The sequence below is a fragment of the Hemiscyllium ocellatum genome, chromosome 40, assembly GCF_020745735.1.
Source record: "Hemiscyllium ocellatum isolate sHemOce1 chromosome 40, sHemOce1.pat.X.cur, whole genome shotgun sequence".
NCBI classification, from domain to species: Eukaryota; Metazoa; Chordata; class Chondrichthyes; order Orectolobiformes; family Hemiscylliidae; genus Hemiscyllium; species Hemiscyllium ocellatum.
In genome coordinates, this window is record NC_083440.1 from 18,146,890 (window position 1) to 18,160,573 (window position 13,684).

The 13,684-nt window shown below is 43.3% G+C and overlaps 1 pseudogene; it reads left to right on the top strand.

Moving 5' to 3' along the window:
• Positions 1-12,015: 12,015 nt before the first annotated feature.
• LOC132834592 (U2 spliceosomal RNA) lies at positions 12,016-12,189 on the top strand (annotated as a pseudogene).
• The last annotated feature ends 1,495 nt before the right edge of the window (positions 12,190-13,684 follow it).

Here is a 13,684-nt window from a genome sequence, read left to right on the forward strand (position 1 = left end):
TCGTTAATTAGCATGATTCCACAACAGCAATTACCGGTGGAATGATCTACCCATCCTTCACAAAATATTCCGTACACTTTGGGTTCATCTTCCCTTTTCTCGGTTTAAGTTTGGGAATTTATGGCCTGAGCTTTGTAATTATTCTCCTGATGAACCAGCCACATTGAGGTAGAAAGCCATTCCTTGTTTATTAAAGGGCTGCCACTAATTATTTTGTCACAGCTATTGCATGGTATCATTTATTCTGATGGAGAGATGGCTTGATTTATAAAGGAGGTGAAATTACAAGGAGCCAGAAAATGTGAGCAATTTTTTTCATTCTTCATGATAGAATGATTACAAGTCTATAAATAAAGAACATTTGCCATCCTGTTATTGCAGCCTTTGGTGTTCATGGTAAGACAATGTTATTTTTCTTCTTGGACACTGAATGTCATGATGTTCATGTAACAGATTTCGGAAGAATCCTCACTTCAGAGTCACTTCTCCATCAGAAGTAACCGGCGAAGACAAATTCATTGATGCACATTTACTGAGCAGCTTCTCCAGGATGATTATCAGTGAAGAAAATCAAATCTTGGATGTTAATGCAATGTTTGTGTTCAAACGGAGTGTTTTATTTGAATCAAGAAACGTTTAGCAATTATCCAGAAATGATTTACACATTGCCATCAATGGAAGAACACAGACATTAAATTTTCAATGTTGTTTTGACCTCAAAATGTCAGTCCATTCGTCTACATTATGTAGAATCACCTCTACCTATTTCCCAAACATTTCACTGATATATCGTTATGGAATCCTACATCTAATCTCTTCTCTGTCCTTCTTCCAGCAAACTTACCGACCGTCGTCATTCTCTCCTGTAGAAATTATGGACTTTCTAAATGTATCTTGGCAACTGCAGATTTCCTGGTGATATTTGTTAATGTCATTGTGTATCATATTTTGAGTTATCACTTACCACATTAATTTCTATCATATGCTGCTGCTTGTAAGTTCATTCCCTGTGTTAATCCTGCCAAATTGGATATATCTGCGTGGTTCACTGTCTTTGTTACAATTTACCGGTTTGTAACTATCTGTTGTACGAAGTTCAAATCAAACTACTGCACAGTGAGAACTGCCACTGTTATTTTAACCACGCTGTCTGCCCTGATTTATTTGGGGAACATATCGTTCTGGTTTGCCTATGACCCCAGCTGAATTATTTCCAGCGTTGCCTGGGGCTGTCGATCCAATATGCGTCGCCTGCCGGTAGGGCCGACACTTGGGTGAAATGTATTTTAGTTGCATGGCTGCCTTTCTGTTTGATATCACTGTTAACTCTTAGAAATTCCAGCGTATTTTAGTGACCAGCAATGTCCGCAGGGCACTGTGGGGTCTCGGCAATGAGGATAGCACTGATCCAGAGATGAAAAGCAGAAATCCATCGTGTTACTGTTCAGTGTGTCAGGCAGTTTTGTTCTATTGTGGCTAACAGCAGTCTTTAACTTTTTAACCTGCAAACTCACAATATCATATTACCGAAGGGATCACACAGCTCCAACATGTTTTGCCACCGAATCTGGATACATTCTCATGTATGTGAGTTCCTGTACAAACCAGTATATTTATATAGATACACAAACTAAATTCAGGGAAGAGATGAAGAGGATGATGAAATCTCCTTTCCTTTTGATATTGACGTTCGTTTAGAAAAAAAGTGAAACCAAAACTATCTTCCTAAACTAAGAAAATATCAGCTTGTCTTCTCACTCAGAACAGCCTATTCTGATGTGGCTGAGGATTGCACTTGTGAATAGTGAATGTTCTTAAAATACATTTTTTTTCATGCTGTACAACTGCTCATTTATCAGGGTGAAATAGTCGTCATGGTGTTTACCCTCTGTCCAGTCAAATCAATGTCACTGTTTACCCTGCCAGGGGCTAACATCACAACGACCATTTTTCATTCAGCAGCATGGCTGTTTTAATCCTGAACAGTAGCTCAGGCTTTGAATTCCACAGCCTCACCTCCATTTCCCAGATGAATGGGACTGCCAATTTTGATTCCTTTCTGACCTGAACCTTCTGAGAGAGGATTGGTTGGCTGTCAGCTGGTATATGATGCGCACTGATGCCAACAGCATGGTTTCAATCCCTGTCACAGACTGAGGTTATATTCCTTTCACTGCCTGACATTACCACAAAGGACTCTCCTGTTCAACCCAAGGATGGGAAACAGAACCAGGCAATAACGTCTGTGTCAGTCTAACAGTTACCGTCGGGGAAAACATTGCAACACTGCCTTTTTTAAGGAAGCTGTTGCAAAGTATTACGAAGTGAAGCAAAGCCAGCAGTGTTTTATGAAAGGCAAAACATGATGACCAATTAGTCCATAACCTGTGGGGATAGATCAAGCAGGATGGTTAAAGTGTGGTCTTCAGATGTAGCGTATTTGAAATTCTAAAGAACAGTTATAATTTTACAACTCTTTCTCAAGGCACATGGTGTTGGGGTTAGTATGCTCGTTTAGAGCGAGAATTGAGTCATGATGAGAAACAGATTGAGGAAAAATGGGTCATTTGCAGACCGTTAAACTGTAACGAGACATCAGTGCTGGTACATTCATAATCACAAACTGTACTCGCACTAATACACAGTCAAGAAGGAAATGGGTGAGTGTAACAGTAAGAGTCTCCATCAGGAATAATGGTTAAGTTGTGCAAGCAAAAAATAGCAGATGGAGTAGAAAACTGTGCATTGTCTATCTCATATTCTGGATGGACAAGCAAAATATTCATTAACTTTTTAGTCATTTACATAAATGATTTTGATGCGAGCATAACAGGTACAGTTAGTAAGTTTGCAGATGACACCAAAATTGGTGGTGTAGTGGACAGTGAAGAGGGTTACCGCGCATTACAACACGATCTTGACCAGATGGGCCAATGGCCTGAGAAGTGGCAGATGGGGTTTAAATCAGATAAATGTGAGGTGCTGCATTTTGGGAAAGCAAATCTTAGCAGGACTTATACACTTAATGATAAGGTCCGAGGGAGTGTTGCTGAACAAAGTGACCTTGGAGAGCAGGTACATAGTTCCTTGAAAATGGAGACGCAGGTAGATATGATAGTGAAGAAAGCGCTTGGTATGCTTTCCTTTGCTGGTCAGAGTACTGAGTACAGGAGTTGGGAGGTCGTGGTGCGGCTATACAGAACATTGGTTAGGCCACTGTTGGAATATTGCGTGCAATTCTAGTCTCCTTCATATCGGAAAGGTGTTGTGAAACTTGAAAGGGTTCAGAAAAGATTTACAAGGATGTTGTCAGGATTGGAGGATCTGAGCTACAGGGAGAGGCTGAATAGGCTTGGGCTGTTTTCCCTGGAGCGTCGGAGGCTGAGGGGTGACTTGATAGAGGTTTACAAAATTATGAGTGGAATGGATAGGATAAATAGGCAAAATATTTTGCCTGGGGTCGGGTAGTCCAGAAGTAGAGGTCATAGGTTTAGTGTGAGAGGGGAAAGATATAAAACAGACCGCAGGGGCAACTTTTTCCCCCAGAGGGTGGTACGTGTATGGAATGTGCTTCCAGAGGATGTGGTGGAGGCTGGTACAATTGCAACATTTCAAAGGCCTTTGGATGGGGATATGAATAGGAAGGGTTTGGAGGGATATGGGCCAGGTGCTGGCAGGTGGGACTAGATTGGGTTGTGATATCTGGTCGGCATGGACGGGTTGGACCGAAGGGTCTGTTTCCATGCTGCACATCTCGATGATTCTATGACTGAAGACGTCTGGAGAATATTGAGATACAGGGCAGTGTGGGTGGCCTGAAAAATAAAAAAAAAGTTATCGGACAAGTACAAAAAACAATTATGAAGGAGAAAGAAAAGCTTTTATTTGAGTCTTGAAGGAAAACTTGGAAACAGACCTTCAGTATTGACCAACTTTATTGACGATATATATACCATTGGAAGCAGTCAATGAACTACTTCGAAATACAATCAGCTGCAATAGTTTAAACAGTATTTCTGCTGATACAATACTAGCAAATAGCCACTAGATGGCCTACTCGCACTTTCCTTGGATAACATGGGGTCTTGCCAAAAATATGTACAGTCATACTTGTAGATGTGCAGCACAGAAACAGATCCTTCGGTCCAACTCGTCCATGCCGACCAAATACCCTAACCGAATCTAATCCCACCTGTCAGCGCCTGGCCCATATCCCTCCCAACCTTTCCTTTTCATTAACCTATCCAGATGCCCTTTAAATATTGCAATTGCACTAGCCTCTTTCACTTTCTGCAGCAGCTCATTCCATACACGTACCCCCCACTGTGAGTGTTAAAACATCTTTTGATTTCGGTTTATGCAAAGGATATGCAGTTACATTGCTGATTTAATGATATTCTATAAATAAAATGTTTTATGATTTATGCAGAAAAGCTAACTTTCAATAATGCTCGCTTTCCTATGGGTAAAAACCTAATCTCTATATTTCCAAGGTTGGGTCAGACAGTCACACATTAAGATTGTCACACTGCTATTTAAAAATTTTTCTGAGTAATTATTTTTTAGCCACCTACTGCTTTTGCTGTTTGAATTTATGTATCGCTGGACATCGAAGTACATCCAGAGAAACTTAACAAACAGCGAAATTCACTGGATCTTGGAGGAACCTCTATGGGAGAGGTCACAGCACCGAAACAGAAAAGTGAATAGTTTCAAGTATTCCCTTGCTGTAAATCTATAACAAGAGTAGAGTGGGTTCTTTCCTGCTTAGGGTGTTTTTTGAGATATGTCTCTTGATTAAGCTTTAAAAATAATATGAAGTTACCTTGGGGCTGTGTTTTGTAGAACAATAAGACGGTGCTATTTTCTGGGTCCGCAGATGTGGGAGTTTCAAGAGATTAAAAGTGTTACTGAGGATTAAATCTGTTATGAATATCTTTGGTTGTGAGTCCTATCAGATCGAATAGATCGGTCAGAGCGACAGTTAAACGCAATGAGACACTTAGAAGACAAGGGGTTTGTAATGGATGGCAGCTATAGGAAGTGAGAAAAGCCGCAGATACAGTCAGATAGATGCATTAACTCCAGGAAAGGTAAGGGATGTAGGCAGGTAGTGTAGGAGTCTCCTGTGGCTATCCCCATTTCCAACAAGAATGCTGTTTTGGAAAACGTTGTGAGGGATAGATTCGTAGGGGAATATAGCACAACTCAATTTCTGGCATTGAGGCTGGCTCTAATGTAATGTGGGTAAGGTCAGGTTCCCTGTTTGGGGATTCTCGAGGAAGAGGGACAGACAGACGTTTCTGTGGCTAGCAGCGAAAAAAATAGTATAGTGTGTTGTCTCCGCGATGCCAGGGTCAAGGATGTCTCAGAGGGTGCAGAATGCTCTTCAAGGGGTGAGGGATCAGCAGGAGGTCAGTGTATACATTGGAACTAAGGACATAAGATGGAAAAATGATGAGATTGTGAAGGGGGAATATCGAAAGGTAGGTAGGAATTTAAAAAGGAGGTCTTTGAGGGTGGTAATATCTGGATTACTCCCGGTGATCAAAGCTAGTTAGGGTAGGAATAGGTTGGAAAAGCAGATAAATGCGTGGCAGAGGAGTTGGTGCATCGTAGAAGGATTCACATTTTTCGATCGTTAGAATCTCCTCTGGGGTAGAAATGACCTGTACAAGATGGAGGGATTGCACCTGATTTGGAAGGGAACTAATATCCTGGCAGGGAAATTTCCAAGAGCTGCTCACGAAGATTTACATTCGTGAGATGGGGGATGCGAATCAGGTAGATACTGAGGAAAAAGATCAACCTTAGTCTGGTACTGTTGAGAAGTGAAGCGAGTCAAACAGTCAGGGCACGAAGGGACACCGCAGAGAACAAGGTAGGACTGATAAATTAAACTGTACTTATTTCAATGTAAGCGGCCTAACCGGGAAGGCAGCTGAACTCAAGGCATGGTTAGGAACATGCGCCTGGGATATCATAGCAATTACAGAAACATGTCAGAGGGATGGAAAACATTGGCAGTTTAATGTTCCAGGATACAAAGGTTATAGGAAGGATAGAAAAGGAGACAAGAAAGGCAGCGAATGGCGTTTTTGATAACGGATAGTGTTACAGCGGTACTGTGGGAGAATATTCCTGGAAATACATCTAGAGATGTTACTTGGGTGGAACTGAGGAATAAGAAAGGTATGATCAACTTATTGGGATTGTATTATATAACCCTAATAGTCATTAGGAAATTGAGAAGCAAATTTGTTAGGAGATTTCAGTTATCTGTACAATTACTGGAGCGGTTTTGGTAGTGGATTTTAAATTTCCAAACATAGACTGGGATCGCCATAATGTTAAGGGTTTAGATGCAGGAGAGAAATTTAAGTATGTACAATACCATTTTCTGATTCAATAGGTGGATGTACCTACTAGAGATACTGCAAAACTTGATCTATTCTTGGGAAATAAGGCAGGGCAGGCGACTGAGGTGTCAGTGGAGGAACACTTTGACGTCAGCGAAAAATATTGTATTTAAAATCCTCTAGAAAGGAAGAATTTGATTCTGGACTGTCAACACGGTTTTGTGAAGAACTTATTGAATTCTTTGAGAAGGGGGTCGAACAGATGCATGGGGTAAAGCGGTTGATGTGGTGTATATGGATTTCAGTCATGCTTTTGATAACATTCCCCATGATAGGCTAATGCAGAAAATACAGAGATATGAAATTGAGGGCGATTTAGCTGTTTGGATCCAAAACTGGCTAGCTGAAAGAACAAAGGGTGGTGATTGCTGGGAAATGCTCATCCTGGAGTTCAGTTACTAGTGGTGTACTGCAAGAATCTGTTTTGGGGCCACTGCGTTTTGTTATTTTTATAAATGACCTGGATGAGGGCATGAAAGGATGGGTTGGTAAATTTGTGGCTGACACTCAAGTCGGTAGAATTGTAGATAGTGCTGAAGGATGTTGCAGCTTACAGAGGGACAAAGATAACCTGCAGAGCTGAGTTACTGTAATGATCTATGTGCTATAAGTCTAAGTTAATTAATCAGCTGAGCGTTTCCATAAAGGTTGTGTAGTGCATTGCAATGTTCTATGTTTTGTGAGTGTAACTTATACTATTAGCTGGATAGTTCCTTGGAGGTCCCGTACTGTGCTATGATATTCTATGTTGTATTAGTCTAACATCCTTCATCAGCTGAACGGTTCCATAAAGGGCACTGTAATCTTCAATGTTCTCCGTGTCCAACTTCCTTTATTAATCACCGTTCCTTGAAGGGCTAGTACTGCGCTGTAATGTTCGATGTTCAATGAGTCGACCTTCCTTTATTGGACGAGCAGTTCCATAAGTAGCATGTAGTGCACTGTCATGTTCGATGTTCTATGAGTCTACCTTCCTTTATTGCACGAGCAGTTCCATAAATAGCATGTAGTGCGCTGTCATGTTCAATGTTCTATGAGTCTAACTTTCTGTATTTGCCGAGCGATTCTACAAAGGGCCTGCACTGCGCTATCATGTTCTATGTTGTCTTCGTCTAACTTCCTCTGTCAGTCGAGCGGTTCCATACAGGGCCTGTAGTGCATTTCAATGCTCTGTGTTCTGATTCTAACTTTCTTTATTAGCCCAGCGGTTCCATAAAGGGCTTATACTGTGCTGTAATGTACGATGTTCTACGAGTCTACATTCCTTTATTGGCCGAGCAATTCCATAAATAGCGTGTAGTTCGCTGTCATGTTTGATGTTCTGTGTGTCTAACTTCATCAGCTGAGTGGGTCTCTAAAGGAACCGTACTGCGCTATCATGTTTTATGTTGTATTAATGTAACTTCCTTTGTCAATCGAGCGTTCCATACACGGCCTGTAGTGCTCTGCACTGCTATGTGTTCTGACTCTAACTTCCTTTACTACAAGCTGTTCCATAAAGATACTGCACTGCGCTGACATGTACTTAATGTTCTATGAGTGCAAGTTTCTTTATTCGCCGAACTGTTCCATAAAGGGCCAGTACTGCACTGTAGTTATCTATGTTGAATGAGTCTAACTTGCTTTATTAGCCAAGTGATTCCATAAAGGGCCTGTACTGCGCTGCAATGTTCTATGTTGTATTAGTCTAACTTCTTTTATTAGCTATGTGGTTCCATAAAGGGCCTGTCCTATGCTGTAATTATCTACGTTGTATTTGTCTAACTTCCGTTATTAGCTGAGCGGTTCCATAAAGGGCCTGTACTGTCCTGGACTGTTCTATGTTCTATGATTCTAACTTCCTTTTTTGGCCAAGCTGTTCTGTAAAGGTCTTACACTGCATTGTAAAGCTCTTCCTTTGATGAGTCTAACTTCCTTCATTGGCCGAGAGGATGCATAATGGGCGTGTAGTGCACTGTAATGTTCTATGTTCTATGACTCGAACTTTCTTGATCAGCCGAGTGGTTCTGTCAAGCTCCTATACTGCACTGTAATGTTCTATGTTGAATTAGTCTGCCTTCTTTTATCAACCGAGTTGTTCCATACAGGGCCTGTACTGCACTATAATGCTCTTTTTTGTATGAGTGTAACTTTCTCTACTATTCGAGCTGTTCCATTCAGGGCTTGTACTGCCCTGTAACGTTCTATTTTTCACGAGTCAAGCTTCCATTATTAGCCGGGAGATTCCCTAAAATGCCTGTGCTGCGCTCTAATGTTTAATACTGTAGTAGTCTAACTTCCTTTATTAGCCAAGCAGTTCCATAAAGCACATTTATTGTGATGTAACATTTTATGTTCTATGAGTCTAACATCCTTTATACACCAAGTGGTGCCATATAGGGCCTGAACTGCGCTGTCGTGTTCTATGTTGTATTTGTCTAACTTTCTTTATGGGCTGAACAGTTCCACATAAAGCCTGTACTGCGGTGGAATATTCTATGTTGCGTGAGTGTAACTTATTTTATTCGTCGAGTGATTCATTAAACGGCCTGTACTGCACTGTATTCTCTGAATCTAACTTCCTGTATTAGCCGATCGATTTCATAAAGGGCCTGTATTGCGTTGTAATGTTCTATGTTCTATGAGTGTAACTTCTTTTATTCGTCCAGTGGTTCCATAAAAGGCCTGCACTGCGTTGTAATGTTCTATGTTGCATTAGTCTAAATTCCTTTATCAGCCGAGCGATTCCATAAAGGGCCATTACTGCGCTGTAATACACTTGGTCAGAGGCAGACGGTTCTATCTGCTCAAGGATATATTAACTGTTTGTGTCCCGAAAGCTCTCGGTCACATCCACCAATGGCAAATCGTTGTTCTTCTCTGACCACTGCCTCCTGCTGGCCGATTGTCATCTACAGGACGAGTGGCGGGCTGGTAAGGGAACGTGGAAGCTGAACACAAAGCTGTTGAACCCGGAGAAATTTGAGTAGCTGAAAAGAGACTACGCAGGTTGGAGAACCGTGAAGCCTCTCTTTGAGTCCCCAGCGGACTGGTGGGAAACAGTAAAAGGGAACATCAAGCGGTTCATCAGCCTCAACGGTGTTCAGGAGGCGAGAGTGAGGCGCGGAAAACTGTTACAGCTCCAGGAAGGTATGCAGAAACTCTTCCTGCTGCAGACGATGGGGGTCGATGTTATTGAGGACCTCAAGAAGATGAAGGGCCAGCAATCCTCGCTCTTTGCCTCGGAGTCTCCAAGATAATCTTTTGGTCCAGGGTCCGCTCCGTGGAGCAGGACGAGACGTGTTCACATTTCTACTTTCGAGAAGGAGCACAAAGGTACTCAGGATGACATCATGCGGATCAGCAAATCCTTATCAGCCATTCTGTATGACGCGAGCCAACCAACAGTGCGGCCTCCCAGTCAGTCCTGTCCTCTATCACGGAGGTCTTGACTTAGATCACGGGCGATGCTGGACCAGCTGCTACCACTGGACGAGCTGACCAAGTCCTTCGAAAAGACTAACGATCCCTTAAGAGACAGCTTGCCAGTCGAGCTCTATTCTGCTCTGTGGGACTTGATTGGCCAGAACCTGCAGGGAGTATTTGTCAGTCTGCTTCGGGCAGGGACTATGGATGAATCCAGGAGCAAAGACATCATCAACAAGCGGAAGGGAGAGAGGGAGGAACTCAGAAATTGGAGACCATAATCACTATTGAATGCGAATTACAAAGTTTTGTCAAAGATTATCGCCAACTGGGTCAGGTCTGCTCTGGGGTTGGTGATTCACCCTGACCAAACCTGTGCTGTACCGGGCAGGAGAATCACTGAGAATCTCGCACTGCTCAGGGATACGATCGTCTACGTGCGGGACAGAGGGTTGGACACCTGCCTGATCAGCCTGGACCAGGGGATAGCCTTTGACAGGATGTCACACTCGTATATAGATGTTTTCTCCAAAATGGGCTTTGGGGAGGGAATCTGCAATTGTATCAGATTGCTCGACACCAACTTGGTCAGTGCAGTCTCAATCAATTGGTGGGAATCAGATAGCTTCCCAGTTAGATCTGGAGTCAGTCAGGGCTGCCCTCTCTCTCCTGCCTTGTTCATGTGCTGCATTGAGCTATTTGCCGAGTCAGGAAGGATGATAGCCTGAGAGGGGTGGCAGCGGGTGCCTGCAGGTTAAGGCCTCCCTGTACATGGATGATGTCGCCGTTTTCTGCTCAGATCCGCTGTCTGTGCACAGACTCATGTGCATATGTGACCAGTTCGAATGGGCCTCGAGGGTCAAGGTAAACCGAACCAAGAGCGAAGCCATGCTCTTTGGAACGGCACTCGTATCCCTTCACTGGCAGGACTGACCACCTGAAGGTGCTGGGTATTTGGTTCTGGGTGCTGGGGCGTGCGCCAAGTCGTGGGAGGGGCGTATCAGCAAAGTGAGGCAGAAACTGGGCAGATGGAAGCTACGATCGCTCTCCATCGCGGCAACAAACTTGGTAATCAGGTGTGAGGCACTGTTATACGTGGCACAGGTCTGGCCTATTCCCAGAACCAGTGCCGTTGCATTCACCTGGGCCATCTTCCGATTTAGATGGAGATCAAAAGATGGACTTGATGTATAAAGATGTGGGCAATGGGGCAAAATCACACCCAATGCCACCCTTAACTTGATGGCCACCTTTGTGTGTGGCTGCATCAAGCCGTGCATGGATCCCCGGTACGCAAACACCAAGTGTAGGTTCTACCTGTGCACGGTGTTGTGAAGGATGGGCCTGGCCTCGCTGCCGTGGAATGCTCCGAGTTGTTGGGTCGTTCCGTATCACCTGTCCTTCGTGGAGAAAAATACCTTTAACCACAAGTCCATCAGGAACTGGTCAGTACGTAGTGTTCTTGAGACCCTTCTGGAAACGGAACGGGCGGATCGTATCCAGCGGTTCCCTGAGTAGTCATTTGGCAGAATGCCTCATTGCAAAAACTTGGCTGTTGGCGAGAAGGGCTCTGCCTTTGAGAGACTTTATTCACACCCGGACTCTCTCGCATACCACACGCTGCCCTCGAAGCGGGGGAGACGAGACTGTCACATACCTCATTTTGGAATGTGCCTATGCAGAAGAAGTCTGGAGAGGAATGCAGTGGTGTTTGTTCAGGGGCATCCCGAGCAGCACCGTGACCGGACCTCCGTGCACTACGGTCTGATCCCCGCGATACTCACTGAGACATACATCAACTGTGCTTGGAGGATCATCAACTCGGTGAAGGACGCTCTCTGGGCGGTCTGAAACCTGTTGATCTTCCAGCTAAAGGAGTTGATAACGACTGAGTGTTGCAGAGTAGCACATTCCAAAGTCCAGGACTACGCGTTGAGGGACATGCTGAAGCTTGGGGCAGCGGTGGCCAAGGTGCGGTGGGGAAAGGCCTCTGTGTAACGTCTACCTCCCAAAGAACAGGGGGCCCACGCAATAAGTAGGCTCCACTGACAACTCAGTTAAATATATAGAGGGTCAATGTACTGACTTGTATATAAGAATGATTAATCGATTTCTGTATGCAAAGAAATGAAATGTTTATGTGTGGTATGACCAATTGTACAGATCATCTAAATATTTCTATGAATAAAGTATAATTTTGAAATAAAAAGAAAAGTGCTTATCAGTTTTCATATCTGATACGTCCCTGATTAAGGGTCTGAATATTAATCTGATTTTTGCAGGAAGGAGTTGTGTTTGGAGCTTGCTCCACTATCATCACGCATCATCCTAATATTGCAGTGTTTCTGGGAATGGTTACCCATCATTAAAAAATCTGAAAAGCAGCTTGGTTTGTTCTCTTTTTGTTATGCTTTTGCCTTATTTCTTATGGTTAGTCAAGCTACACTTTCCTTCGTGCAAATCAACTTGTTCGGCAATCTGATTCTTTGTGTCTTTCTGCGTGTTCAGCACTCGCTCTCAATGTTGTCACTTCATCCCTGGGACATACCGCCCCTTCCCACCAACTCCAATTCCGAACAAAAAAAGTAAAGCAAAGTTGCCCACCAGCTCTACCGAACGGCAAACGCCATTTCAGAAATCAAAATGGAGAAGATGAAGCTATTGAAGTAATCAACAGTTCTGAATTTGATGATGATGAGAATCATTTTGATGTATTAAATTAGACATTTTGAGAACAATGTGAAGCAGACAAAGATCTGATGTATTTAAGGCACAAAGTCTGAGAGATGTGCAGCACAGAAACAGACCCTTCAGTCCAACTCGTCCATGCCAACCAGATATCCTAACCTATTCGCGCCCCATTTGCCAGCATTGGCCCATATCCTTTTGAACCCTTCCTGTTCATATATACATCCAGATGCCTTTTGAATGCTGTAATTTAGTTTAATTTAAATGCCTCCACCACTCCCTCTGTCACCAAGTTCCATACATGAACCACCCTCTGCATGAAAATGTTGCCACTTACATCCCGTTTAATTTTTCCCCTCTCATGCTAAACCTATGCTCTCCAGTTCTGGATTCCCCCACCCCAGGGAAAAGCACTTGTCTATTTATCCTGTTCATGCCCGTCATGATTTTATAAATCTCTAGAAGGTCACCCCTCAGCCTCTGATTCTCCAGACAAAACAGCCCCAAACTGTTCAGCCTCTCCCTGTAACCCAAATCCTACAACCCTGGCAACATTCTTGTAAATTTTTAAGAATGCTTTTCATCAGAGTGCAAGAGCAACCAGAATCGATAGGTGTGTTTGTGAAGGCTTTATTTTCTCAGTTCAAAGGCCTGTGAAATGAATTAGATTACATATTCACTGCCGTAGGACACAACTTGGTGTGGTATCATGTATGATCAAGTCAGGGGCATATTACTCCAAGTGCCAATTCGCACATTAACCAGTCCCATAGATACTTGCAGAGCGGGTGAAATGAACCAAAGTTAAATAAAAGCGTTGATAAAGATGTAGAGTTATCTGTCCACAAAGTGCATTATTACTCTAAGAACACACAGACTTTCCAGTGCCTGGGACATGTCCTGCGGGGACTAGCACAATATCTCTGCCTTTCCTTGGCGGTTTTGCATTTTGTTGCCTCAACCAGAACCTAATGTTTCACAGTGCTCCTGTCTTGTCTGGTTGTTTATCACAGACATAAGCCAGACAGTTTATCATTGTTCCAACAGTGATCAGTCAAGGGGCTGGACTGTCAGGCTTTTGGAACAGCAGCCAAAGCAGCAAACACACTGCATGTGCTTCAACCAAATGCTCACGTTCCAAAGCCTCAGGGAATCAGTTCTCAGTCAGGGCA